This window comes from Schistocerca nitens, chromosome 2 (assembly GCF_023898315.1).
Source record: "Schistocerca nitens isolate TAMUIC-IGC-003100 chromosome 2, iqSchNite1.1, whole genome shotgun sequence".
Classification (NCBI taxonomy): domain Eukaryota; kingdom Metazoa; phylum Arthropoda; class Insecta; order Orthoptera; family Acrididae; genus Schistocerca; species Schistocerca nitens.
The window spans coordinates 93,952,319-93,975,745 of NC_064615.1; the positions used below are offsets into that span (position 1 = coordinate 93,952,319).

The 23,427-nt window shown below is 43.6% G+C and overlaps 43 non-coding genes across 43 annotated transcripts; 22 read left to right on the forward strand and 21 right to left on the reverse strand.

The window, feature by feature from the left end:
• Positions 1-1,261: 1,261 nt before the first annotated feature.
• Positions 1,262-1,350, reverse strand: Trnay-gua (transfer RNA tyrosine (anticodon GUA)). Its single transcript is given in 2 exon segments — positions 1,262-1,297; positions 1,314-1,350. It is a non-coding gene; the product is annotated as a tRNA-Tyr (tRNA).
• Positions 1,351-1,598: 248 nt separating this feature from the next.
• Positions 1,599-1,670, forward strand: Trnaq-cug (transfer RNA glutamine (anticodon CUG)). The gene has a single exon. It is a non-coding gene; the product is annotated as a tRNA-Gln (tRNA).
• Positions 1,671-2,028: 358 nt separating this feature from the next.
• On the reverse strand, positions 2,029-2,117 carry Trnay-gua (transfer RNA tyrosine (anticodon GUA)). Its single transcript is given in 2 exon segments — positions 2,029-2,064; positions 2,081-2,117. It is a non-coding gene; the product is annotated as a tRNA-Tyr (tRNA).
• A 248-nt stretch (positions 2,118-2,365) lies between these two features.
• Trnaq-cug (transfer RNA glutamine (anticodon CUG)) lies at positions 2,366-2,437 on the forward strand. Its single transcript has one exon. It is a non-coding gene; the product is annotated as a tRNA-Gln (tRNA).
• A 358-nt stretch (positions 2,438-2,795) lies between these two features.
• Trnay-gua (transfer RNA tyrosine (anticodon GUA)) lies at positions 2,796-2,884 on the reverse strand. Its single transcript is given in 2 exon segments — positions 2,796-2,831; positions 2,848-2,884. It is a non-coding gene; the product is annotated as a tRNA-Tyr (tRNA).
• A 248-nt stretch (positions 2,885-3,132) lies between these two features.
• Trnaq-cug (transfer RNA glutamine (anticodon CUG)) lies at positions 3,133-3,204 on the forward strand. The gene has a single exon. It is a non-coding gene; the product is annotated as a tRNA-Gln (tRNA).
• Positions 3,205-3,562: 358 nt separating this feature from the next.
• On the reverse strand, positions 3,563-3,651 carry Trnay-gua (transfer RNA tyrosine (anticodon GUA)). Its single transcript is given in 2 exon segments — positions 3,563-3,598; positions 3,615-3,651. It is a non-coding gene; the product is annotated as a tRNA-Tyr (tRNA).
• A 248-nt stretch (positions 3,652-3,899) lies between these two features.
• Positions 3,900-3,971, forward strand: Trnaq-cug (transfer RNA glutamine (anticodon CUG)). Its single transcript has one exon. It is a non-coding gene; the product is annotated as a tRNA-Gln (tRNA).
• Positions 3,972-10,249: 6,278 nt separating this feature from the next.
• Trnaq-cug (transfer RNA glutamine (anticodon CUG)) lies at positions 10,250-10,321 on the forward strand. Its single transcript has one exon. It is a non-coding gene; the product is annotated as a tRNA-Gln (tRNA).
• Positions 10,322-10,679: 358 nt separating this feature from the next.
• On the reverse strand, positions 10,680-10,768 carry Trnay-gua (transfer RNA tyrosine (anticodon GUA)). The gene is given in 2 exon segments: positions 10,680-10,715; positions 10,732-10,768. It is a non-coding gene; the product is annotated as a tRNA-Tyr (tRNA).
• Positions 10,769-11,016: 248 nt separating this feature from the next.
• On the forward strand, positions 11,017-11,088 carry Trnaq-cug (transfer RNA glutamine (anticodon CUG)). Its single transcript has one exon. It is a non-coding gene; the product is annotated as a tRNA-Gln (tRNA).
• A 358-nt stretch (positions 11,089-11,446) lies between these two features.
• Trnay-gua (transfer RNA tyrosine (anticodon GUA)) lies at positions 11,447-11,535 on the reverse strand. The gene is given in 2 exon segments: positions 11,447-11,482; positions 11,499-11,535. It is a non-coding gene; the product is annotated as a tRNA-Tyr (tRNA).
• Positions 11,536-11,783: 248 nt separating this feature from the next.
• On the forward strand, positions 11,784-11,855 carry Trnaq-cug (transfer RNA glutamine (anticodon CUG)). Its single transcript has one exon. It is a non-coding gene; the product is annotated as a tRNA-Gln (tRNA).
• Positions 11,856-12,213: 358 nt separating this feature from the next.
• On the reverse strand, positions 12,214-12,302 carry Trnay-gua (transfer RNA tyrosine (anticodon GUA)). The gene is given in 2 exon segments: positions 12,214-12,249; positions 12,266-12,302. It is a non-coding gene; the product is annotated as a tRNA-Tyr (tRNA).
• Positions 12,303-12,550: 248 nt separating this feature from the next.
• Positions 12,551-12,622, forward strand: Trnaq-cug (transfer RNA glutamine (anticodon CUG)). Its single transcript has one exon. It is a non-coding gene; the product is annotated as a tRNA-Gln (tRNA).
• A 358-nt stretch (positions 12,623-12,980) lies between these two features.
• Positions 12,981-13,069, reverse strand: Trnay-gua (transfer RNA tyrosine (anticodon GUA)). Its single transcript is given in 2 exon segments — positions 12,981-13,016; positions 13,033-13,069. It is a non-coding gene; the product is annotated as a tRNA-Tyr (tRNA).
• Positions 13,070-13,317: 248 nt separating this feature from the next.
• On the forward strand, positions 13,318-13,389 carry Trnaq-cug (transfer RNA glutamine (anticodon CUG)). The gene has a single exon. It is a non-coding gene; the product is annotated as a tRNA-Gln (tRNA).
• Positions 13,390-13,747: 358 nt separating this feature from the next.
• On the reverse strand, positions 13,748-13,836 carry Trnay-gua (transfer RNA tyrosine (anticodon GUA)). Its single transcript is given in 2 exon segments — positions 13,748-13,783; positions 13,800-13,836. It is a non-coding gene; the product is annotated as a tRNA-Tyr (tRNA).
• Positions 13,837-14,084: 248 nt separating this feature from the next.
• On the forward strand, positions 14,085-14,156 carry Trnaq-cug (transfer RNA glutamine (anticodon CUG)). The gene has a single exon. It is a non-coding gene; the product is annotated as a tRNA-Gln (tRNA).
• A 358-nt stretch (positions 14,157-14,514) lies between these two features.
• On the reverse strand, positions 14,515-14,603 carry Trnay-gua (transfer RNA tyrosine (anticodon GUA)). The gene is given in 2 exon segments: positions 14,515-14,550; positions 14,567-14,603. It is a non-coding gene; the product is annotated as a tRNA-Tyr (tRNA).
• A 248-nt stretch (positions 14,604-14,851) lies between these two features.
• Positions 14,852-14,923, forward strand: Trnaq-cug (transfer RNA glutamine (anticodon CUG)). The gene has a single exon. It is a non-coding gene; the product is annotated as a tRNA-Gln (tRNA).
• Positions 14,924-15,281: 358 nt separating this feature from the next.
• Trnay-gua (transfer RNA tyrosine (anticodon GUA)) lies at positions 15,282-15,370 on the reverse strand. The gene is given in 2 exon segments: positions 15,282-15,317; positions 15,334-15,370. It is a non-coding gene; the product is annotated as a tRNA-Tyr (tRNA).
• Positions 15,371-15,618: 248 nt separating this feature from the next.
• Positions 15,619-15,690, forward strand: Trnaq-cug (transfer RNA glutamine (anticodon CUG)). Its single transcript has one exon. It is a non-coding gene; the product is annotated as a tRNA-Gln (tRNA).
• Positions 15,691-16,048: 358 nt separating this feature from the next.
• Trnay-gua (transfer RNA tyrosine (anticodon GUA)) lies at positions 16,049-16,137 on the reverse strand. Its single transcript is given in 2 exon segments — positions 16,049-16,084; positions 16,101-16,137. It is a non-coding gene; the product is annotated as a tRNA-Tyr (tRNA).
• A 248-nt stretch (positions 16,138-16,385) lies between these two features.
• Trnaq-cug (transfer RNA glutamine (anticodon CUG)) lies at positions 16,386-16,457 on the forward strand. Its single transcript has one exon. It is a non-coding gene; the product is annotated as a tRNA-Gln (tRNA).
• Positions 16,458-16,815: 358 nt separating this feature from the next.
• Positions 16,816-16,904, reverse strand: Trnay-gua (transfer RNA tyrosine (anticodon GUA)). The gene is given in 2 exon segments: positions 16,816-16,851; positions 16,868-16,904. It is a non-coding gene; the product is annotated as a tRNA-Tyr (tRNA).
• A 248-nt stretch (positions 16,905-17,152) lies between these two features.
• Trnaq-cug (transfer RNA glutamine (anticodon CUG)) lies at positions 17,153-17,224 on the forward strand. Its single transcript has one exon. It is a non-coding gene; the product is annotated as a tRNA-Gln (tRNA).
• Positions 17,225-17,582: 358 nt separating this feature from the next.
• Trnay-gua (transfer RNA tyrosine (anticodon GUA)) lies at positions 17,583-17,671 on the reverse strand. Its single transcript is given in 2 exon segments — positions 17,583-17,618; positions 17,635-17,671. It is a non-coding gene; the product is annotated as a tRNA-Tyr (tRNA).
• Positions 17,672-17,919: 248 nt separating this feature from the next.
• Positions 17,920-17,991, forward strand: Trnaq-cug (transfer RNA glutamine (anticodon CUG)). Its single transcript has one exon. It is a non-coding gene; the product is annotated as a tRNA-Gln (tRNA).
• A 358-nt stretch (positions 17,992-18,349) lies between these two features.
• On the reverse strand, positions 18,350-18,438 carry Trnay-gua (transfer RNA tyrosine (anticodon GUA)). The gene is given in 2 exon segments: positions 18,350-18,385; positions 18,402-18,438. It is a non-coding gene; the product is annotated as a tRNA-Tyr (tRNA).
• Positions 18,439-18,686: 248 nt separating this feature from the next.
• Trnaq-cug (transfer RNA glutamine (anticodon CUG)) lies at positions 18,687-18,758 on the forward strand. The gene has a single exon. It is a non-coding gene; the product is annotated as a tRNA-Gln (tRNA).
• Positions 18,759-19,116: 358 nt separating this feature from the next.
• Positions 19,117-19,205, reverse strand: Trnay-gua (transfer RNA tyrosine (anticodon GUA)). Its single transcript is given in 2 exon segments — positions 19,117-19,152; positions 19,169-19,205. It is a non-coding gene; the product is annotated as a tRNA-Tyr (tRNA).
• A 248-nt stretch (positions 19,206-19,453) lies between these two features.
• On the forward strand, positions 19,454-19,525 carry Trnaq-cug (transfer RNA glutamine (anticodon CUG)). The gene has a single exon. It is a non-coding gene; the product is annotated as a tRNA-Gln (tRNA).
• A 358-nt stretch (positions 19,526-19,883) lies between these two features.
• Positions 19,884-19,972, reverse strand: Trnay-gua (transfer RNA tyrosine (anticodon GUA)). Its single transcript is given in 2 exon segments — positions 19,884-19,919; positions 19,936-19,972. It is a non-coding gene; the product is annotated as a tRNA-Tyr (tRNA).
• A 248-nt stretch (positions 19,973-20,220) lies between these two features.
• On the forward strand, positions 20,221-20,292 carry Trnaq-cug (transfer RNA glutamine (anticodon CUG)). The gene has a single exon. It is a non-coding gene; the product is annotated as a tRNA-Gln (tRNA).
• Positions 20,293-20,650: 358 nt separating this feature from the next.
• Trnay-gua (transfer RNA tyrosine (anticodon GUA)) lies at positions 20,651-20,739 on the reverse strand. Its single transcript is given in 2 exon segments — positions 20,651-20,686; positions 20,703-20,739. It is a non-coding gene; the product is annotated as a tRNA-Tyr (tRNA).
• Positions 20,740-20,987: 248 nt separating this feature from the next.
• Trnaq-cug (transfer RNA glutamine (anticodon CUG)) lies at positions 20,988-21,059 on the forward strand. The gene has a single exon. It is a non-coding gene; the product is annotated as a tRNA-Gln (tRNA).
• Positions 21,060-21,417: 358 nt separating this feature from the next.
• Trnay-gua (transfer RNA tyrosine (anticodon GUA)) lies at positions 21,418-21,506 on the reverse strand. Its single transcript is given in 2 exon segments — positions 21,418-21,453; positions 21,470-21,506. It is a non-coding gene; the product is annotated as a tRNA-Tyr (tRNA).
• Positions 21,507-21,754: 248 nt separating this feature from the next.
• On the forward strand, positions 21,755-21,826 carry Trnaq-cug (transfer RNA glutamine (anticodon CUG)). Its single transcript has one exon. It is a non-coding gene; the product is annotated as a tRNA-Gln (tRNA).
• A 358-nt stretch (positions 21,827-22,184) lies between these two features.
• Positions 22,185-22,273, reverse strand: Trnay-gua (transfer RNA tyrosine (anticodon GUA)). The gene is given in 2 exon segments: positions 22,185-22,220; positions 22,237-22,273. It is a non-coding gene; the product is annotated as a tRNA-Tyr (tRNA).
• A 248-nt stretch (positions 22,274-22,521) lies between these two features.
• Trnaq-cug (transfer RNA glutamine (anticodon CUG)) lies at positions 22,522-22,593 on the forward strand. The gene has a single exon. It is a non-coding gene; the product is annotated as a tRNA-Gln (tRNA).
• Positions 22,594-22,951: 358 nt separating this feature from the next.
• Positions 22,952-23,040, reverse strand: Trnay-gua (transfer RNA tyrosine (anticodon GUA)). The gene is given in 2 exon segments: positions 22,952-22,987; positions 23,004-23,040. It is a non-coding gene; the product is annotated as a tRNA-Tyr (tRNA).
• A 248-nt stretch (positions 23,041-23,288) lies between these two features.
• Trnaq-cug (transfer RNA glutamine (anticodon CUG)) lies at positions 23,289-23,360 on the forward strand. Its single transcript has one exon. It is a non-coding gene; the product is annotated as a tRNA-Gln (tRNA).
• Positions 23,361-23,427: the final 67 nt, after the last annotated feature.

Below are 23,427 nucleotides of genomic sequence, written 5' to 3' on the forward strand. Positions count from 1 at the left end.
ATCGGTTTACCTGCGGTGGTCATGCACTGAATTGGCGATGGGTCAAGAAGAGGATCGCGGTTCTCTCAAGGAGCGCGGAAGACAATCTGCAGCTGGATATCCTACTGCGTCCGGACAAAAAGTTTTACCCTGCCACGAAAAACAATACAGTAATGTGGATCCTAGGGCACTATGTCAACTATATCATAAATGTTCGTGGAGAGGACGATTTTATTAGTTTTCTGACCTACATGGCGCTGGCATACTGGAAAATTCAATGTGTCACTGACAGTAAAAGATTATTCGGAAACATGATGGATATCACGTTCGAAAAACATGGCATAGGCTGACCGCATTGGATGATGGATGCACATCAAGGGGATATGTATTCTTCTTTTTTTTTTCATTTATACTTTCTGTTACGCCTGGTCAATGTATTTCTTTTCATTAGTCTCCTTTTACTTGTTTGCTTATTCTTGACACTCACGCACCTCTAATGGAAGAGGAACAGAATTCGCCTTGGATCGCAACACACAAATGACACACGACAAAGAAGAAATGTTCATTTACAAACGTGTCAGCACTATATACCTCGGAGCAGAGGCTTAACACCTATACCAGAATAACATGCGAATCAAGGAAACACAATCAGTGTCTGCTTGAAGGAGTGATTCAGGGATGAGTGGAGGGAGCCATCGCAGGCAGGCCTCGGGATTCGACACCTGCCCGCTTTGTCTCCCCCCGCACGGAACTGACCACTCTCTTAACATTGAAAAAAAAATGGTGTAACGGTAAAAAAAAAAGTGGTGTAGCGGTTATCACGTCTGCCTAACACGTTTATAATTTATTAAAAAAAAAATGGTGTAACGGTTAGCACTCTGGACTCTGAATCCAGCGATCCGAGTTCGAATCTCGGTGGAACCTTCGTTTAGTCCAAATTTTCTGTAATAAGCGTTTCTCGCCGAGCAAGTAGCAGCGATAGGCTCAGGGATTTAGTTTCTACGTTTGTGTAAAAAACGAGACGTCTGTGAAACTGTTGAATATTGGTGCGACTATGTGACCTATATAGCACATTAAACGAGTAATGCCTGTAAGAGCAAGCAATTTTACGGTAATTCGAAGAAATATCATTATCCTACGAAGGCTAAGAATCCCATGATTATCAACTAGCTATTATAAGCTGAGCAAATGAATTTCCTTTAAAATAGGTTTAAAACATAGGGAAGTTCTGACCGAGTGGGCATGCTCTGGAGCCTCTTTGCTCCTGAGATTAGAAAAACAGTCCTCTGGGCCGGATTTGAACCAGCGACCTATGGATAACTGTGAATCGCCCACTACAGTCCACCGCTCTACCAACTGAGCTACCAGAGGCTGTGCATGCTTTCTTATTCGTACTGATTGCTTTACGTCCGTCCCTGTCTTTCATTTCCACACACTGCTACTCAGCACGGTCATATAGACGCACAGGAAATGCAGTCATCGGCTGCAACTGCAAACATTGCCCAGATTAAGTTTTATAATGCTCGATCGTGTCAATTAAGTTAAAAAATGCAAGTAGGAAGTGTCTGAAGTATGCCAGAGTACTGCTAAGTGTATTTACGAGTCCCATGCTCCTGTCTGGTTCCATGGTGTAACGGTTAGCACTCTGGACTCTGAATCCAGCGATCCGAGTTCGAATCTCGGTGGAACCTTCGTTTAGTCCAAATTTTCTGTAATAAGCGTTTCTCGCCGAGCAAGTAGCAGCGATAGGCTCAGGGATTTAGTTTCTACGTTTGTGTAAAAAACGAGACGTCTGTGAAACTGTTGAATATTGGTGCGACTATGTGACCTATATAGCACATTAAACGAGTAATGCCTGTAAGAGCAAGCAATTTTACGGTAATTCGAAGAAATATCATTATCCTACGAAGGCTAAGAATCCCATGATTATCAACTAGCTATTATAAGCTGAGCAAATGAATTTCCTTTAAAATAGGTTTAAAACATAGGGAAGTTCTGACCGAGTGGGCATGCTCTGGAGCCTCTTTGCTCCTGAGATTTGAAAAACAGTCCTCTGGGCCGGATTCGAACCAGCGACCTATGGATAACTGTGAATCGCCCACTACAGTCCACCGCTCTACCAACTGAGCTACCAGAGGCTGTGCATGCTTTCTTATTCGTACTGATTGCTTTACGTCCGTCCCTGTCTTTCATTTCCACACACTGCTACTCAGCGCGGTCATATAGACGCACAGGAAATGCAGTCATCGGCTGCAACTGCAAACATTGCCCAGATTAAGTTTTATAATGCTCGATCGTGTCAATTAAGTTAAAAAATGCAAGTAGGAAGTGTCTGAAGTATGCCAGAGTACTGCTAAGTGTATTTACGAGTCCCATGCTCCTGTCTGGTTCCATGGTGTAACGGTTAGCACTCTGGACTCTGAATCCAGCGATCCGAGTTCGAATCTCGGTGGAACCTTCGTTTAGTCCAAATTTTCTGTAATAAGCGTTTCTCGCCGAGCAAGTAGCAGCGATAGGCTCAGGGATTTAGTTTCTACGTTTGTGTAAAAAACGAGACGTCTGTGAAACTGTTGAATATTGGTGCGACTATGTGACCTATATAGCACATTAAACGAGTAATGCCTGTAAGAGCAAGCAATTTTACGGTAATTCGAAGAAATATCATTATCCTACGAAGGCTAAGAATCCCATGATTATCAACTAGCTATTATAAGCTGAGCAAATGAATTTCCTTTAAAATAGGTTTAAAACATAGGGAAGTTGTGACCGAGTGGGCATGCTCTGGAGCCTCTTTGCTCCTGAGATTAGAAAAACAGTCCTCTCGGCCGGATTTGAACCAGCGACCTATGGATAACTGTGAATCGCCCACTACAGTCCACCGCTCTACCAACTGAGCTACCAGAGGCTGTGCATGCTTTCTTATTCGTACTGATTGCTTTACGTCCGTCCCTGTCCTTCATTTCCACACACTGCTACTCAGCGCGGTCATATAGACGCACAGGAAATGCAGTCATCGGCTGCAACTGCAAACATTGCCCAGATTAAGTTTTATAATGCTCGATCGTGTCAATTAAGTTAAAAAATGCAAGTAGGAAGTGTCTGAAGTATGCCAGAGTACTGCTAAGTGTATTTACGAGTCCCATGCTCCTGTCTGGTTCCATGGTGTAACGGTTAGCACTCTGGACTCTGAATCCAGCGATCCGAGTTCGAATCTCGGTGGAACCTTCGTTTAGTCCAAATTTTCTGTAATAAGCGTTTCTCGCCGAGCAAGTAGCAGCGATAGGCTCAGGGATTTAGTTTCTACGTTTGTGTAAAAAACGAGACGTCTGTGAAACTGTTGAATATTGGTGCGACTATGTGACCTATATAGCACATTAAACGAGTAATGCCTGTAAGAGCAAGCAATTTTACGGTAATTCGAAGAAATATCATTATCCTACGAAGGCTAAGAATCCCATGATTATCAACTAGCTATTATAAGCTGAGCAAATGAATGTCCTTTAAAATAGGTTTAAAACATAGGGAAGTTCTGACCGAGTGGGCATGCTCCGGAGCCTCTTTGCTCCTGAGATTAGAAAAACAGTCCTCTGGGCCGGATTTGAACCAGCGACCTATGGATAACTGTGAATCGCCCACTACAGTCCACCGCTCTACCAACTGAGCTACCAGAGGCTGTGCATGCTTTCTTATTCGTACTGATTGCTTTACGTCCGTCCCTGTCTTTCATTTCCACACACTGCTACTCAGCGCGGTCATATAGACGCACAGGAAATGCAGTCATCGGCTGCAACTGCAAACATTGCCCAGATTAAGTTTTATAATGCTCGGTCGTGTCAATTAAGTTAAAAAATGCAAGTAGGAAGTGTCTGAAGTATGCCAGAGTACTGCTAAGTGTATTTACGAGTCCCATGCTCCTGTCTGGTTCCATGGTGTAACGGTTAGCACTCTGGACTCTGAATCCAGCGATCCGAGTTCGAATCTCGGTGGAACCTTCGTTTAGTCCAAATTTTCTGTAATAAGCGTTTCTCGCCGAGCAAGTAGCAGCGATAGGCTCAGGGATTTAGTTTCTACGTTTGTGTAAAAAACGAGACGTCTGTGAAACTGTTGAATATTGGTGCGACTATGTGACATATATAGCACATTAAACGAGTAATGCCTGTAAGAGCAAGCAATTTTACGGTAATTCGAAGAAATATCATTATCCTACGAAGGCTAAGAATCCCATGATTATCAACTAGCTATTATAAGCTGAGCAAATGAATTTCCTTTAAAATAGGTTTAAAACATAGGGAAGTTCTGACCGAGTGGGCATGCTCTGGAGCCTCTTTGCTCCTGAGATTAGAAAAACAGTCCTCTGGGCCGGATTTGAACCAGCGACCTATGGATAACTGTGAATCGCCCACTACAGTCCACCGCTCTACCAACTTTTTTTTTTTTTTTTTTTTTTTATTTTGGGTCTCCTTCCTCCCCTTCAACCCATCCTTTACGCTCGCCAAGTGTTGCCTTCTCGGCCCGGCTTCTCCGCCTTTAAGAATGCATGTAACTTGATGATGTGGAAACGCGCTTCTTCTGAACGACGAACGAAGTATGCCCCTTCTGTTGCCTTTGTTTGCAACATGGCTTGAATAAAAATAAATGTAATTTCCATGGAGAAGGCAGTCTCATAATTGTTGTGGAAATGTAACTGCATCTGTAAATTTCGTTCTCCGTGCGTGGAAAAACGGAAAGAAGCAAACTCATTATTCCTGATAAGTATAATTTCCTTTTTCAGAAGGTAATGAAGTAAAATAGGCTTCTTCTGCTTGATTGTACACTTAATTAACATAAATGTGTCTTCTTGTGAAAAGAAAAAGAAAGAAAGACAGAAACTAAATAAATGGTGTATACCAGTTTCATCACTGTTTCCCCGAAACCAAAGTAATAGATACACATAGGCTTAATTGGTCTATACTGATGATCTTCTCTGACTACATTCTGTTGGAAATCGTCCTCCTGCTACTTGAAGTACAAACTTTAACCAAAAATCATTCGTCTAATATACGAAATGCTTGGATGTGCAATGTAAATTACGCATTTCTATTGGTTACAGGATTGTTTTAGTTAAAAAGTTTGCGTAATTTTCTTTGTATTTTTTAGTACACATCAACTTGTGGTGCTCAGTTGTAAGGTATACCCAGAAGTCCTCCCTATTGCTTGATTCTTTTGTTAGGACGTAATGCATCGTTTGGCCTTTCAACCAGTTAATTGCGTTTCGTTTTGTTTTAGGGTAAGGTATACCGTCAGGGGTTAAAAATTCAGCAGTCGTAACGGCGTTGGGCGTAGTTCTGCTGATGCTCGCTATCTTTTGTCTAATGTAGAGCCATATTTCTTGTACCCTGTCACACAGCAATCTATGCTCTTCGGTATCTGGTATTTTACATAATGGACACAGCGGTGACTCGGCCAATCGAATAGAGTGAAGTTTAGAGTTCGTCGTAATTTTTCTGTTTACAGCAAAGTACCAGGTCGATTTGACATACGTTGGCAAGTTCCGGCAGTGAATATTTTCCCATATTGTTTCCCAGTTATAACAAGGATACTTTTGTTCTATGTCGTTTCTGGGTTTGTCTTTCATCAAGTTATTATAAAGTTCTTTAACTTTCATGATGTCTTTCCCAGGAATCCTTGCCTGTATATAGCTGTATTCTACGAAAAAGTATTTCAAGTGGTATAGTCCGTTGGGTATGTGTTGGACATTTATAGGTGCACTGACGTCAGCAGGAGCTATTTCATTTAACAAATGTGCAGCAAGGGTACCACTTGGCTCTTTCCAGTGTTTGTATGTGGTAGCAAGGTATAAGGCTTGCGCTTTTTTGCTGACATCGGTAAGATTTAACCCACCACATTTCTTAGGGAGCATCAGAGTGTCATATTTGACTTTGAAAATACGTCCGCGACTCACAAAGTGTCCTAGTGCAGATGCGATGCTTTTCAACAAAGTCGCAGGTGGTGGCAGAACTTGTGCTACATAATTAACTTTGGATGTGATGTATACATTTGCCACTGTTACTTTTTGAAGTTCATCGAGTTTCCTAATACTATGTGCTTGTACAGAGGCGCGTATGCTGTTAAGTAATTTTCGATAATTCGCAGCAATAGTGTGCTTGATATTTCTTTTAAAATCTATGCCGAGACATTTCATGGTTACAAGCTCGCGTAACAGATCCTGCGTTTGCGTCCCAATTCCACGGCCGATGTTGAAAATCCCCGACTTTGTTCTATTAAGTTTTGCACCAGATGCCTGTTCATATTTTGTTACTATTCGTAGTGCGCTCTGTACTTCAGCGCCATTCACGACTAGGAAGCCAACATCATCAGCGTATGCCTTGCACACGATCTTTTCTCCATGTATTTGTAGTCCTGGTAGATGTTTCATAAGGGAGGCAAGCAGGGGCTCGATGGCGATGGCGAAGAGTGCCATTGACATTGGACACCCTTGCCTAATGGAGCTGGTGACGTCAATCGAACGGCTAACGTGTCCATTGATGACAAATCTAGCTGAATTGTTTGTTAATGTATTTCTTACTACCGCAATGAATCGAGGTGGGAAGCCCATTGCGCCCATGGTGCGAAGGAGAAAACTATGGTTAACTCTGTCGAAGGCTTTGTCAAAGTCGAGTGATATGAGTGCACATTTTATTTTGCAGACGTCGGCCGTTGAGATTAGGTCCCTGTAATCACAGAGGGTCTGGAGAATTCTTCTGTCTTTGCCCACACTTGTTTGATAAGGGCCAGTGACGCTGGTCATTGTGGTTTTCAGCCTGCGAGCGAGGATGCGGCCAAAGATTTTGTAATCGCTGTTTAAAAGCGTAATTGGCCTCAGAGCGCTTACAGATTTCGTATTCGTAGTTTTTGGCACTAGCACTACGAGTCCCTCACGAAATTCTTTCGGGATGTCATTCGCAGGGTTTAGCAGTTCGTTGCAGATTAGAGTAAACTTGCCTTTTACGAGGCCACTGAATCTGCGATAAAATTCTGCTGGAATTCCATCTGCCCCTGGAGCCTTATTTTTCGTGCTTCCATATATAGCTTCTTCGACATCTTCTTCAGTCACTTCCGAGAGGAGAGTCTGTGCTTCCGCGTGGCATACTTTGCCCTGGAGGTTGATCATTAACTCGTCTTGAAGCTGTTCGTCAACCGGCTGACTAGACATTAAGGATTCAAAATGCTGTACGATTGCCTCTTTAATCTCTCTTTGCTTCGTCAGCTTCCTTCCATCATCAGTTGTTATTTCAGATAATATCTTGCGAGACGCCCTTTTGCTTTCACGAATGACATGATAAATGGAAGTAACCTCGTGCTGGGCTATGTTCTGGGCACGCGACCTTATTTGGTAGCCTTCCAGTTGTTTACGCCGTAGTGCTAAAATTTTTGCTTTAATTTCGTTAATTCTTTCGTGGTTGTCCACAACTGTTGCATCGCACTTGTACAAATCCCTTAGACACTGAAAGTAAAATTCTATAGTTGATTTGTACCAAAAGTTTTTGTCTTTGGAGTAGTTTATGAAAAACCTCCGTATTTTAGGTTTGGCATGTTTCAGCCACCAGTCAGTGCCAGAGTTGTACGAGCTAAATTTGCTTTCACACTCTCTCCATACCTTGTGAAATGCCTCCTGACAAGCATGGTCTTCCAGATGTGACACATTGAGCTTCCATGTGCCTCTACCTCTGAATGTCCCTTGTTTTATCAGATTGATTGTGCATATGTATGCAGCGTGATCTGAAAAAACGGTAGGCCATACTTCGGACTGCAAAATGAGGTGTTTCAAATTGTGCGTTACATATATCCTGTCGAGACGGCTCGCCGAGTGACTTGTGGCGTGGGTGAAGCCAGGGGCTGCACCGTGCATATGTTCCTATGAGTCTATTAGTCGTAAGTCATTAACTATACGTTCCAGTTCAGTACACTTATTGAAATTGGGAGTTTGGTCTTTGGCATGCAAAACACAATTAAAATCCCCTCCTAGGATAAGGTGTTCATATCGAGTTCCAAATAGTGGGACAATTTCTTCTTTATAGAACTCCGTTCTGCGGTGCCTGTTACTGGATCCTGAAGGGGCATACACGTTAATGAGTCGTATTTTGTTTATTGTGGCCGCTATGCCTTTACTGTTTGGTAGTTTTACTACATCTTGTACTACTATGCCCTCCTTTGTGAGCAGAGCCGTGCCCATTTCCGCTCCATGCCCTGGGTTTGTAATGGCGTTGTAGCCAGGTACGTTACCAAGCTCAATGTCTGTCACTTCTTGTAAAAGTATAATGTCACTGTCAGATGCGTATATAAAATCTTTTAAGTTATCTAGTTTAAAGGAACTATGAATCTTATTAAGGTTTACTGTCGTGATTTTGTATGCTTGTAGGTCAGACATTCTTCGTTCTACTTGATCTAACTTTAAAAAACATTCTTCCGTTTTGTCTCGCAAACGTCAGCTTTAAAACGCGTCTTAATAATATTCACCGGTAGCAAATGTTTCAGCGGTGTGTCCTTGTTCTTTAGAATGTTCGTTCGCGGAGACGTCGTCGTTGAAGATATCAGCCACCTGTGGGGCTAGCTTACAGTCTGTCTTAGTTTCTGAAATTTCTGTCATTTCAGCGTCGGGATTGTTATGGTCGCTTTCGTCTGCCCAGCTGGTTGAGGTTGTCGTCGTGGGTGCGACGAGTGAAGCTTCATGAGAGTGACTCGTTTCTTGAGGGTGGTTGGATGCTGTCTTTGTTGGTTTTCCTTGGACGTCTCGTTTTTCCAGCGCAGAAGGGGAACGCTCCACAGAAACTGGTGTCGCTTTCGTGTTGCTACAGATCTGTTGGCTTAAGGTACTACCTATTTCCTTCGCTTTTTGTCGGAGTATGGGAGCTGTCTCCTCTGCACCTTTGCGCGCCAGCCGGCGTTTCTTATTTTTCTTCGGAGAATTGCCTCTCGACGGACTTTCTTCAGCATCCAAGTTAGTGTCGCTTTCCTGCAAGGTGTGTCGGTCTTCAGCTTCCGGCGGATCTGCTGCCTTTACAATTGCAGGCGCTTGTGTCGGTGGAACTTCAACTGTTTCCGTAGATTGGCGGGACTCTTGTAAGTCGTCAGCTATGACGGCACTGACGTCCATCGGAATTCCAGTGTTTAGAGAATTTGTATTTGCACACGATTCAGGGGATGAGGAGACAGTCGGCCGTTCGCGTGCCACGGCGGCGTAGGTTCCTGGCAGTGTTGTCATCGCCGGTGGCCTAGCGGCCTCGCCGGCCGGCAGCTGTGCTACGCGCCGCTGTATACATTCTGCGCGAACGTGCCCAGGCTTGTTACAGGCGGCACAGGTTGGCGGTTGGTCGTCATAAATTACAATCCCTCTATATCCGCAGACATTGATGTACGACGGGATGTGCTTTTGTAACTCTACACGAAGCTGCCGTACGCCATTTAGTACTGGGAATTTATGCGCGCTTGACCATTTCTCGGCAAAGTTGCTGAGCACTTTCCCAAAGGGCGAAATTACAGCATTAATTTGGTCTGTTGTAATCTCAAAGGGTAACTCGAAGATTCGAATCGTGCGAATGCCAAAACCAGCATGTGCAACGGTGACTTCACCAACGTTTCCATCTGAGTGCTTAAATTTCATGACACCTCCGGATGACTCAACTATTTTCTCGCACAACTCGGAACTACGCATTTTAACAAACACGACACAAGCTACAATCGACAGGTGGATCCCAATTACATCATTAAAGGAAAGCTTCACATCTTCTTCTAACCAATTTTCTACTTCAAACGACTTGGGTCTGGCATATCGAGGATCAAAAGTAAGTTTCAACGTATCTTTTCGACTTGGTTGAGCCATCACTGCATGCTACTCATTACTTCTCGAAGCGTTCTATAACAGAGTTTTAAGCCGCAGCAAGCGCAAGACTTACCACGCGGAAGCACAGACGGCGCAGCGCACACCAACTACGTCCTACCTCCACGCCGTCCGCCGGCGAACTGCCCAACTGAGCTACCAGAGGCTGTGCATGCTTTCTTATTCGTACTGATTGCTTTACGTCCGTCCCTGTCTTTCATTTCCACACACTGCTACTCAGCGCGGTCATATAGACGCACAGGAAATGCAGTCATCGGCTGCAACTGCAAACATTGCCCAGATTAAGTTTTATAATGCTCGATCGTGTCAATTAAGTTAAAAAATGCAAGTAGGAAGTGTCTGAAGTATGCCAGAGTACTGCTAAGTGTATTTACGAGTCCCATGCTCCTGTCTGGTTCCATGGTGTAACGGTTAGCACTCTGGACTCTGAATCCAGCGATCCGAGTTCGAATCTCGGTGGAACCTTCGTTTAGTCCAAATTTTCTGTAATAAGCGTTTCTCGCCGAGCAAGTAGCAGCGATAGGCTCAGGGATTTAGTTTCTACGTTTGTGTAAAAAACGAGACGTCTGTGAAACTGTTGAATATTGGTGCGACTATGTGACCTATATAGCACATTAAACGAGTAATGCCTGTAAGAGCAAGCAATTTTACGGTAATTCGAAGAAATATCATTATCCTACGAAGGCTAAGAATCCCATGATTATCAACTAGCTATTATAAGCTGAGCAAATGAATTTCCTTTAAAATAGGTTTAAAACATAGGGAAGTTCTGACCGAGTGGGCATGCTCTGGAGCCTCTTTGCTCCTGAGATTTGAAAAACAGTCCTCTGGGCCGGATTCGAACCAGCGACCTATGGATAACTGTGAATCGCCCACTACAGTCCACCGCTCTACCAACTGAGCTACCAGAGGCTGTGCATGCTTTCTTATTCGTACTGATTGCTTTACGTCCGTCCCTGTCTTTCATTTCCACACACTGCTACTCAGCGCGGTCATATAGACGCACAGGAAATGCAGTCATCGGCTGCAACTGCAAACATTGCCCAGATTAAGTTTTATAATGCTCGATCGTGTCAATTACGTTAAAAAATGCAAGTAGGAAGTGTCTGAAGTATGCCAGAGTACTGCTAAGTGTATTTACGAGTCCCATGCTCCTGTCTGGTTCCATGGTGTAACGGTTAGCACTCTGGACTCTGAATCCAGCGATCCGAGTTCGAATCTCGGTGGAACCTTCGTTTAGTCCAAATTTTCTGTAATAAGCGTTTCTCGCCGAGCAAGTAGCAGCGATAGGCTCAGGGATTTACTTTCTACGTTTGTGTAAAAAACGAGACGTCTGTGAAACTGTTGAATATTGGTGCGACTATGTGACCTATATAGCACATTAAACGAGTAATGCCTGTAAGAGCAAGCAATTTTACGGTAATTCGAAGAAATATCATTATCCTACGAAGGCTAAGAATCCCATGATTATCAACTAGCTATTATAAGCTGAGCAAATGAATTTCCTTTAAAATAGGTTTAAAACATAGGGAAGTTGTGACCGAGTGGGCATGCTCTGGAGCCTCTTTGCTCCTGAGATTAGAAAAACAGTCCTCTGGGCCGGATTTGAACCAGCGACCTATGGATAACTGTGAATCGCCCACTACAGTCCACCGCTCTACCAACTGAGCTACCAGAGGCTGTGCATGCTTTCTTATTCGTACTGATTGCTTTACGTCCGTCCCTGTCTTTCATTTCCACACACTGCTACTCAGCGCGGTCATATAGACGCACAGGAAATGCAGTCATCGGCTGCAACTGCAAACATTGCCCAGATTAAGTTTTATAATGCTCGATCGTGTCAATTAAGTTAAAAAATGCAAGTAGGAAGTGTCTGAAGTATGCCTGAGTACTGCTAAGTGTATTTACGAGTCCCATGCTCCTGTCTGGTTCCATGGTGTAACGGTTAGCACTCTGGACTCTGAATCCAGCGATCCGAGTTCGAATCTCGGTGGAACCTTCGTTTAGTCCAAATTTTCTGTAATAAGCGTTTCTCGCCGAGCAAGTAGCAGCGATAGGCTCAGGGATTTAGTTTCTACGTTTGTGTAAAAAACGAGACGTCTGTGAAACTGTTGAATATTGGTGCGACTATGTGACCTATATAGCACATTAAACGAGTAATGCCTGTAAGAGCAAGCAATTTTACGGTAATTCGAAGAAATATCATTATCCTACGAAGGCTAAGAATCCCATGATTATCAACTAGCTATTATAAGCTGAGCAAATGAATTTCCTTTAAAATAGGTTTAAAACATAGGGAAGTTGTGACCGAGTGGGCATGCTCTGGAGCCTCTTTGCTCCTGAGATTAGAAAAACAGTCCTCTGGGCCGGATTTGAACCAGCGACCTATGGATAACTGTGAATCGCCCACTACAGTCCACCGCTCTACCAACTGAGCTACCAGAGGCTGTGCATGCTTTCTTATTCGTACTGATTGCTTTACGTCCGTCCCTGTCTTTCATTTCCACACACTGCTACTCAGCGCGGTCATATAGACGCACAGGAAATGCAGTCATCGGCTGCAACTGCAAACATTGCCCAGATTAAGTTTTATAATGCTCGATCGTGTCAATTAAGTTAAAAAATGCAAGTAGGAAGTGTCTGAAGTATGCCAGAGTACTGCTAAGTGTATTTACGAGTCCCATGCTTCTGTCTGGTTCCATGGTGTAACGGTTAGCACTCTGGACTCTGAATCCAGCGATCCGAGTTCGAATCTCGGTGGAACCTTGGTTTAGTCCAAATTTTCTGTAATAAGCGTTTCTCGCCGAGCAAGTAGCAGCGATAGGCTCAGGGATTTAGTTTCTACGTTTGTGTAAAAAACGAGACGTCTGTGAAACTGTTGAATATTGGTGCGACTATGTGACCTATATAGCACATTAAACGAGTAATGCCTGTAAGAGCAAGCAATTTTACGGTAATTCGAAGAAATATCATTATCCTACGAAGGCTAAGAATCCCATGATTATCAACTAGCTATTATAAGCTGAGCAAATGAATTTCCTTTAAAATAGGTTTAAAACATAGGGAAGTTGTGACCGAGTGGGCATGCTCTGGAGCCTCTTTGCTCCTGAGATTAGAAAAACAGTCCTCTGGGCCGGATTTGAACCAGCGACCTATGGATAACTGTGAATCGCCCACTACAGTCCACCGCTCTACCAACTGAGCTACCAGAGGCTGTGCATGCTTTCTTATTCGTACTGATTGCTTTACGTCCGTCCCTGTCTTTCATTTCCACACACTGCTACTCAGCGCGGTCATATAGACGCACAGGAAATGCAGTCATCGGCTGCAACTGCAAACATTGCCCAGATTAAGTTTTATAATGCTCGATCGTGTCAATTAAGTTAAAAAATGCAAGTAGGAAGTGTCTGAAGTATGCCAGAGTACTGCTAAGTGTATTTACGAGTCCCATGCTCCTGTGTGGTTCCATGGTGTAACGGTTAGCACTCTGGACTCTGAATCCAGCGATCCGAGTTCGAATCTCGGTGGAACCTTCGATTAGTCCAAATTTTCTGTAATAAGCGTTTCTCGCCGAGCAAGTAGCAGCGATAGGCTCAGGGATTTAGTTTCTACGTTTGTGTAAAAAACGAGAAGTCTGTGAAACTGTTGAATATTGGTGCGACTATGTGACCTATATAGCACATTAAACGAGTAATGCCTGTAAGAGCAAGCAATTTTACGGTAATTCGAAGAAATATCATTATCCTACGAAGGCTAAGAATCCCATGATTATCAACTAGCTATTATAAGCTGAGCAAATGAATTTCCTTTAAAATAGGTTTAAAACATAGGGAAGTTGTGACCGAGTGGGCATGCTCTGGAGCCTCTTTGCTCCTGAGATTAGAAAAACAGTCCTCTGGGCCGGATTTGAACCAGCGACCTATGGATAACTGTGAATCGCCCACTACAGTCCACCGCTCTACCAACTGAGCTACCAGAGGCTGTGCATGCTTTCTTATTCGTACTGATTGCTTTACGTCCGTCCCTGTCTTTCATTTCCACACACTGCTACTCAGCGCGGTCATATAGACGCACAGGAAATGCAGTCATCGGCTGCAACTGCAAACATTGCCCAGATTAAGTTTTATAATGCTCGATCGTGTCAATTAAGTTAAAAAATGCAAGTAGGAAGTGTCTGAAGTATGCCAGAGTACTGCTAAGTGTATTTACGAGTCCCATGCTCCTGTCTGGTTCCATGGTGTAACGGTTAGCACTCTGGACTCTGAATCCAGCGATCCGAGTTCGAATCTCGGTGGAACCTTGGTTTAGTCCAAATTTTCTGTAATAAGCGTTTCTCGCCGAGCAAGTAGCAGCGATAGGCTCAGGGATTTAGTTTCTACGTTTGTGTAAAAAACGAGACGTCTGTGAAACTGTTGAATATTGGTGCGACTATGTGACCTATATAGCACATTAAACGAGTAATGCCTGTAAGAGCAAGCAATTTTACGGTAATTCGAAGAAATATCATTATCCTACGAAGGCTAAGAATCCCATGATTATCAACTAGCTATTATAAGCTGAGCAAATGAATTTCCTTTTAAATAGGTTTAAAACATAGGGAAGTTGTGACCGAGTGGGCATGCTCTGGAGCCTCTTTGCTCCTGAGATTAGAAAAACAGTCCTCTCGGCCGGATTTGAACCAGCGACCTATGGATAACTGTGAATCGCCCACTACAGTCCACCGCTCTACCAACTGAGCTACCAGAGGCTGTGCATGCTTTCTTATTCGTACTGATTGCTTTACGTCCGTCCCTGTCTTTCATTTCCACACACTGCTACTCAGCGCGGTCATATAGACGCACAGGAAATGCAGTCATCGGCTGCAACTGCAAACATTGCCCAGATTAAGTTTTATAATGCTCGATCGTGTCAATTAAGTTAAAAAATGCAAGTAGGAAGTGTCTGAAGTATGCCAGAGTACTGCTAAGTGTATTTACGAGTCCCATGCTCCTGTCTGGTTCCATGGTGTAACGGTTAGCACTCTGGACTCTGAATCCAGCGATCCGAGTTCGAATCTCGGTGGAACCTTCGTTTAGTCCAAATTTTCTGTAATAAGCGTTTCTCGCCGAGCAAGTAGCAGCGATAGGCTCAGGGATTTAGTTTCTACGTTTGTGTAAAAAACGAGACGTCTGTGAAACTGTTGAATATTGGTGCGACTATGTGACCTATATAGCACATTAAACGAGTAATGCCTGTAAGAGCAAGCAATTTTACGGTAATTCGAAGAAATATCATTATCCTACGAAGGCTAAGAATCCCATGATTATCAACTAGCTATTATAAGCTGAGCAAATGAATTTCCTTTTAAATAGGTTTAAAACATAGGGAAGTTGTGACCGAGTGGGCATGCTCTGGAGCCTCTTTGCTCCTGAGATTAGAAAAACAGTCCTCTCGGCCGGATTTGAACCAGCGACCTATGGATAACTGTGAATCGCCCACTACAGTCCACCGCTCTACCAACTGAGCTACCAGAGGCTGTGCATGCTTTCTTATTCGTACTGATTGCTTTACGTCCGTCCCTGTCTTTCATTTCCACACACTGCTACTCAGCGCGGTCATATAGACGCACAGGAAATGCAGTCATCGGCTGCAACTGCAAACATTGCCCAGATTAAGTTTTATAATGCTCGATCGTGTCAATTAAGTTAAAAAATGCAAGTAGGAAGTGTCTGAAGTATGCCAGAGTACTGCTAAGTGTATTTACGAGTCCCATGCTCCTGTGTGGTTCCATGGTGTAACGGTTAGCACTCTGGACTCTGAATCCAGCGATCCGAGTTCGAATCTCGGTGGAACCTTCGATTAGTCCAAATTTTCTGTAATAAGCGTTTCTCGCCGAGCAAGTAGCAGCGATAGGCTCAGGGATTTAGTTTCTACGTTTGTGTAAAAAACGAGACGTCTGTGAAACTGTTGAATATTGGTGCGACTATGTGACCTATATAGCACATTAAACGAGTAATGCCTGTAAGAGCAAGCAATTTTACGGTAATTCGAAGAAATATCATTATCCTACGAAGGCTAAGAATCCCATGATTATCAACTAGCTATTATAAGCTGAGCAAATGAATTTCCTTTAAAATAGGTTTAAAACATAGGGAAGTTGTGACCGAGTGGGCATGCTCTGGAGCCTCTTTGCTCCTGAGATTAGAAAAACAGTCCTCTGGGCCGGATTTGAACCAGCGACCTATGGATAACTGTGAATCGCCCACTACAGTCCACCGCTCTACCAACTGAGCTACCAGAGGCTGTGCATGCTTTCTTATTCGTACTGATTGCTTTACGTCCGTCCCTGTCTTTCATTTCCACACACTGCTACTCAGCGCGGTCATATAGACGCACAGGAAATGCAGTCATCGGCTGCAACTGCAAACATTGCCCAGATTAAGTTTTATAATGCTCGATCGTGTCAATTAAGTTAAAAAATGCAAGTAGGAAGTGTCTGAAGTATGCCAGAGTACTGCTAAGTGTATTTACGAGTCCCATGCTCCTGTCTGGTTCCATGGTGTAACGGTTAGCACTCTGGACTCTGAATCCAGCGATCCGAGTTCGAATCTCGGTGGAACCTTCGATTAGTCCAAATTTTCTGTAATAAGCGTTTCTCGCCGAGCAAGTAGCAGCGATAGGCTCAGGGATTTACTTTCTACGTTTGTGTAAAAAACGAGACGTCTGTGAAACTGTTGAATATTGGTGCGACTATGTGACCTATATAGCACATTAAACGAGTAATGCCTGTAAGAGCAAGCAATTTTACGGTAATTCGAAGAAATATCATTATCCTACGAAGGCTAAGAATCCCATGATTATCAACTAGCTATTATAAGCTGAGCAAATGAATTTCCTTTAAAATAGGTTTAAAACATAGGGAAGTTGTGACCGAGTGGGCATGCTCTGGAGCCTCTTTGCTCCTGAGATTAGAAAAACAGTCCTCTGGGCCGGATTTGAACCAGCGACCTATGGATAACTGTGAATCGCCCACTACAGTCCACCGCTCTACCAACTGAGCTACCAGAGGCTGTGCATGCTTTCTTATTCGTACTGATTGCTTTACGTCCGTCCCTGTCTTTCATTTCCACACACTGCTACTCAGCGCGGTCATATAGACGCACAGGAAATGCAGTCATCGGCTGCAACTGCAAACATTGCCCAGATTAAGTTTTATAATGCTCGATCGTGTCAATTAAGTTAAAAAATGCAAGTAGGAAGTGTCTGAAGTATGCCAGAGTACTGCTAAGTGTATTTACGAGTCCCATGCTCCTGTCTGGTTCCATGTTGTAACGGTTAGCACTCTGGACTCTGAATCCAGCGATCCGAGTTCGAATCTCGGTGGAACCTTGGTTTAGTCCAAATTTTCTGTAATAAGCGTTTCTCGCCGAGCAAGTAGCAGCGATAGGCTCAGGGATTTAGTTTCTACGTTTGTGTAAAAAACGAGACGTCTGTGAAACTGTTGAATATTGGTGCGACTATGTGACCTATATAGCACATTAAACGAGTAATGCCTGTAAGAGCAAGCAATTTTACGGTAATTCGAAGAAATATCATTATCCTACGAAGGCTAAGAATCCCATGATTATCAACTAGCTATTATAAGCTGAGCAAATGAATTTCCTTTAAAATAGGTTTAAAACATAGGGAAGTTGTGACCGAGTGGGCATGCTCTGGAGCCTCTTTGCTCCTGAGATTAGAAAAACAGTCCTCTCGGCCGGATTTGAACCAGCGACCTATGGATAACTGTGAATCGCCCACTACAGTCCACCGCTCTACCAACTGAGCTACCAGAGGCTGTGCATGCTTTCTTATTCGTACTGATTGCTTTACGTCCGTCCCTGTCTTTCATTTCCACACACTGCTACTCAGCGCGGTCATATAGACGCACAGGAAATGCAGTCATCGGCTGCAACTGCAAACATTGCCCAGATTAAGTTTTATAATGCTCGATCGTGTCAATTAAGTTAAAAAATGCAAGTAGGAAGTGTCTGAAGTATGCCAGAGTACTGCTAAGTGTATTTACGAGTCCCATGCTCCTGTCTGGTTCCATGGTGTAACGGTTAGCACTCTGGACTCTGAATCCAGCGATCCGAGTTCGAATCTCGGTGGAACCTTCGTTTAGTCCAAATTTTCTGTAATAAGCGTTTCTCGCCGAGCAAGTAGCAGCGATAGGCTCAGGGATTTAGTTTCTACGTTTGTGTAAAAAACGAGACGTCTGTGAAACTGTTGAATATTGGTGCGACTATGTGACCTATATAGCACATTAAACGAGTAATGCCTGTAAGAGCAAGCAATTTTACGGTAATTCGAAGAAATATCATTATCCTACGAAGGCTAAGAATCCCATGATTATCAACTAGCTATTATAAGCTGAGCAAATGAATTTCCTTTAAAATAGGTTTAAAACATAGGGAAGTTGTGACCGAGTGGGCATGCTCTGGAGCCTCTTTGCTCCTGAGATTAGAAAAACAGTCCTCTGGGCCGGATTTGAACCAGCGACCTATGGATAACTGTGAATCGCCCACTACAGTCCACCGCTCTACCAACTGAGCTACCAGAGGCTGTGCATGCTTTCTTATTCGTACTGATTGCTTTACGTCCGTCCCTGTCTTTCATTTCCACACACTGCTACTCAGCGCGGTCATATAGACGCACAGGAAATGCAGTCATCGGCTGCAACTGCAAACATTGCCCAGATTAAGTTTTATAATGCTCGATCGTGTCAATTAAGTTAAAAAATGCAAGTAGGAAGTGTCTGAAGTATGCCAGAGTACTGCTAAGTGTATTTACGAGTCCCATGCTCCTGTCTGGTTCCATGGTGTAACGGTTAGCACTCTGGACTCTGAATCCAGCGATCCGAGTTCGAATCTCGGTGGAACCTTCGTTTAGTCCAAATTTTCTGTAATAAGCGTTTCTCGCCGAGCAAGTAGCAGCGATTGGCTCAGGGATTTAGTTTCTACGTTTGTGTAAAAAACGAGACGTCTGTGAAACTGTTGAATATTGGTGCGACTATGTGACCTATATAGCACATTAAACGAGTAATGCCTGTAAGAGCAAGCAATTTTACGGTAATTCGAAGAAATATCATTATCCTACGAAGGCTAAGAATCCCATGATTATCAACTAGCTATTATAAGCTGAGCAAATGAATTTCCTTTAAAATAGGTTTAAAACATAGGGAAGTTCTGACCGAGTGGGCATGCTCTGGAGCCTCTTTGCTCCTGAGATTAGAAAAACAGTCCTCTGGGCCGGATTTGAACCAGCGACCTATGGATAACTGTGAATCGCCCACTACAGTCCACCGCTCTACCAACTGAGCTACCAGAGGCTGTGCATGCTTTCTTATTCGTACTGATTGCTTTACGTCCGTCCCTGTCTTTCATTTCCACACACTGCTACTCAGCGCGGTCATATAGACGCACAGGAAATGCAGTCATCGGCTGCAACTGCAAACATTGCCCAGATTAAGTTTTATAATGCTCGATCGTGTCAATTAAGTTAAAAAATGCAAGTAGGAAGTGTCTGAAGTATGCCAGAGTACTGCTAAGTGTATTTACGAGTCCCATGCTCCTGTCTGGTTCCATGGTGTAACGGTTAGCACTCTGGACTCTGAATCCAGCGATCCGAGTTCGAATCTCTGTGGAACCTTCGTTTAGTCCAAATTTTCTGTAATAAGCGTTTCTCGCCGAGCAAGTAGCAGCGATAGGCTCAGGGATTTAGTTTCTACGTTTGTGTAAAAAACGAGACGTCTGTGAAACTGTTGAATATTGGTGCGACTATGTGACCTATATAGCACATTAAACGAGTAATGCCTGTAAGAGCAAGCAATTTTACGGTAATTCGAAGAAATATCATTATCCTACGAAGGCTAAGAATCCCATGATTATCAACTAGCTATTATAAGCTGAGCAAATGAATTTCCTTTAAAATAGGTTTAAAACATAGGGAAGTTCTGACCGAGTGGGCATGCTCTGGAGCCTCTTTGCTCCTGAGATTAGAAAAACAGTCCTCTGGGCCGGATTTGAACCAGCGACCTATGGATAACTGTGAATCGCCCACTACAGTCCACCGCTCTACCAACTGAGCTACCAGAGGCTGTGCATGCTTTCTTATTCGTACTGATTGCTTTACGTCCGTCCCTGTCTTTCATTTCCACACACTGCTACTCAGCGCGGTCATATAGACGCACAGGAAATGCAGTCATCGGCTGCAACTGCAAACATTGCCCAGATTAAGTTTTATAATGCTCGATCGTGTCAATTAAGTTAAAAAATGCAAGTAGGAAGTGTCTGAAGTATGCCAGAGTACTGCTAAGTGTATTTACGAGTCCCATGCTCCTGTCTGGTTCCATGGTGTAACGGTTAGCACTCTGGACTCTGAATCCAGCGATCCGAGTTCGAATCTCGGTGGAACCTTCGTTTAGTCCAAATTTTCTGTAATAAGCGTTTCTCGCCGAGCAAGTAGCAGCGATAGGCTCAGGGATTTAGTTTCTACGTTTGTGTAAAAAACGAGACGTCTGTGAAACTGTTGAATATTGGTGCGACTATGTGACCTATATAGCACATTAAACGAGTAATGCCTGTAAGAGCAAGCAATTTTACGGTAATTCGAAGAAATATCATTATCCTACGAAGGCTAAGAATCCCATGATTATCAACTAGCTATTATAAGCTGAGCAAATGAATTTCCTTTAAAATAGGTTTAAAACATAGGGAAGTTCTGACCGAGTGGGCATGCTCTGGAGCCTCTTTGCTCCTGAGATTAGAAAAACAGTCCTCTGGGCCGGATTTGAACCAGCGACCTATGGATAACTGTGAATCGCCCACTACAGTCCACCGCTCTACCAACTGAGCTACCAGAGGCTGTGCATGCTTTCTTATTCGTACTGATTGCTTTACGTCCGTCCCTGTCTTTCATTTCCACACACTGCTACTCAGCGCGGTCATATAGACGCACAGGAAATGCAGTCATCGGCTGCAACTGCAAACATTGCCCAGATTAAGTTTTATAATGCTCGATCGTGTCAATTAAGTTAAAAAATGCAAGTAGGAAGTGTCTGAAGTATGCCAGAGTACTGCTAAGTGTATTTACGAGTCCCATGCTCCTGTCTGGTTCCATGGTGTAACGGTTAGCACTCTGGACTCTGAATCCAGCGATCCGAGTTCGAATCTCGGTGGGACCTTCGTTTAGTCCAAATTTTCTGTAATAAGCGTTTCTCGCCGAGCAAGTAGCAGCGATAGGCTCAGGGATTTAGTTTCTACGTTTGTGTAAAAAACGAGACGTCTGTGAAACTGTTGAATATTGGTGCGACTATGTGACCTATATAGCACATTAAACGAGTAATGCCTGTAAGAGCAAGCAATTTTACGGTAATTCGAAGAAATATCATTATCCTACGAAGGCTAAGAATCCCATGATTATCAACTAGCTATTATAAGCTGAGCAAATGAATTTCCTTTAAAATAGGTTTAAAACATAGGGAAGTTGTGACCGAGTGGGCATGCTCTGGAGCCTCTTTGCTCCTGAGATTAGAAAAACAGTCCTCTGGGCCGGATTTGAACCAGCGACCTATGGATAACTGTGAATCGCCCACTACAGTCCACCGCTCTACCAACTGAGCTACCAGAGGCTGTGCATGCTTTCTTATTCGTACTGATTGCTTTACGTCCGTCCCTGTCTTTCATTTCCACACACTGCTACTCAGCGCGGTCATATAGACGCACAGGAAATGCAGTCATCGGCTGCAACTGCAAACATTGCCCAGATTAAGTTTTATAATGCTCGATCGTGTCAATTAAGTTAAAAAATGCAAGTAGGAAGTGTCTGAAGTATGCCAGAGTACTGCTAAGTGTATTTACGAGTCCCATGCTCCTGTCTGGTTCCATGTTGTAACGGTTAGCACTCTGGACTCTGAATCCAGCGATCCGAGTTCGAATCTCGGTGGAACCTTCGATTAGTCCAAATTTTCTGTAATAAGCGTTTCTCGCCGAGCAAGTAGCAGCGATAGGCTCAGGGATTTAGTTTCTACGTTTGTGTAAAAAACGAGACGTCTGTGAAACTGTTGAATATTGGTGCGACTATGTGACCTATATAGCACATTAAACGAGTAATGCCTGTAAGAGCAAGCAATTTTACGGTAATTCGAAGAAATATCATTATCCTACGAAGGCTAAGAATCCCATGATTATCAACTAGCTATTATAAGCTGAGCAAATGAATTTCCTTTAAAATAGGTTTAAAACATAGGGAAGTTGTGACCGAGTGGGCATGCTCTGGAGCCTCTTTGCTCCTGAGATTAGAAAAACAGTCCTCTCGGCCGGATTTGAACCAGCGACCTATGGATAACTGTGAATCGCCCACTACAGTCCACCGCTCTACCAACTGAGCTACCAGAGGCTGTGCATGCTTTGTTATTCGTACTGATTGCTTTACGTCCGTCCCTGTCTTTCATTTCCACACACTGCTACTCAGCGCGGTCATATAGACGCACAGGAAATGCAGTCATCGGCTGCAACTGCAAACATTGCCCAGATTAAGTTTTATAATGCTCGATCGTGTCAATTAAGTTAAAAAATGCAAGTAGGAAGTGTCTGAAGTATGCCAGAGTACTGCTAAGTGTATTTACGAGTCCCATGCTCCTGTCTGGTTCCATGGTGTAACGGTTAGCACTCTGGACTCTGAATCCAGCGATCCGAGTTCGAATCTCGGTGGAACCTTCGTTTAGTCCAAATTTTCTGTAATAAGCGTTTCTCGCCGAGCAAGTAGCAGCGATAGGCTCAGGGATTTAGTTTCTACGTTTGTGTAAAAAACGAGACGTCTGTGAAACTGTTGAATATTGGTGCGACTATGTGACCTATATAGCACATTAAACGAGTAATGCCTGTAAGAGCAAGCAATTTTACGGTAATTCGAAGAAATATCATTATCCTACGAAGGCTAAGAATCCCATGATTATCAACTAGCTATTATAAGCTGAGCAAATGAATTTCCTTTAAAATAGGTTTAAAACATAGGGAATTTCTGACCGAGTGGGCATGCTCTGGAGCCTCTTTGCTCCTGAGATTAGAAAAACAGTCCTCTGGGCCGGATTTGAACCAGCGACCTATGGATAACTGTGAATCGCCCACTACAGTCCACCGCTCTACCAACTGAGCTACCAGAGGCTGTGCATGCTTTCTTATTCGTACTGATTGCTTTACGTCCGTCCCTGTCTTTCATTTCCACACACTGCTACTCAGCGCGGTCATATAGACGCACAGGAAATGCAGTCATCGGCTGCAACTGCAAACATTGCCCAGATTAAGTTTTATAATGCTCGATCGTGTCAATTAAGTTAAAAAATGCAAGTAGGAAGTGTCTGAAGTATGCCAGAGTACTGCTAAGTGTATTTACGAGTCCCATGCTCCTGTCTGGTTCCATGGTGTAACGGTTAGCACTCTGGACTCTGAATCCAGCGATCCGAGTTCGAATCTCGGTGGAACCTTCGTTTAGTCCAAATTTTCTGTAATAAGCGTTTCTCGCCGAGCAAGTAGCAGCGATTGGCTCAGGGA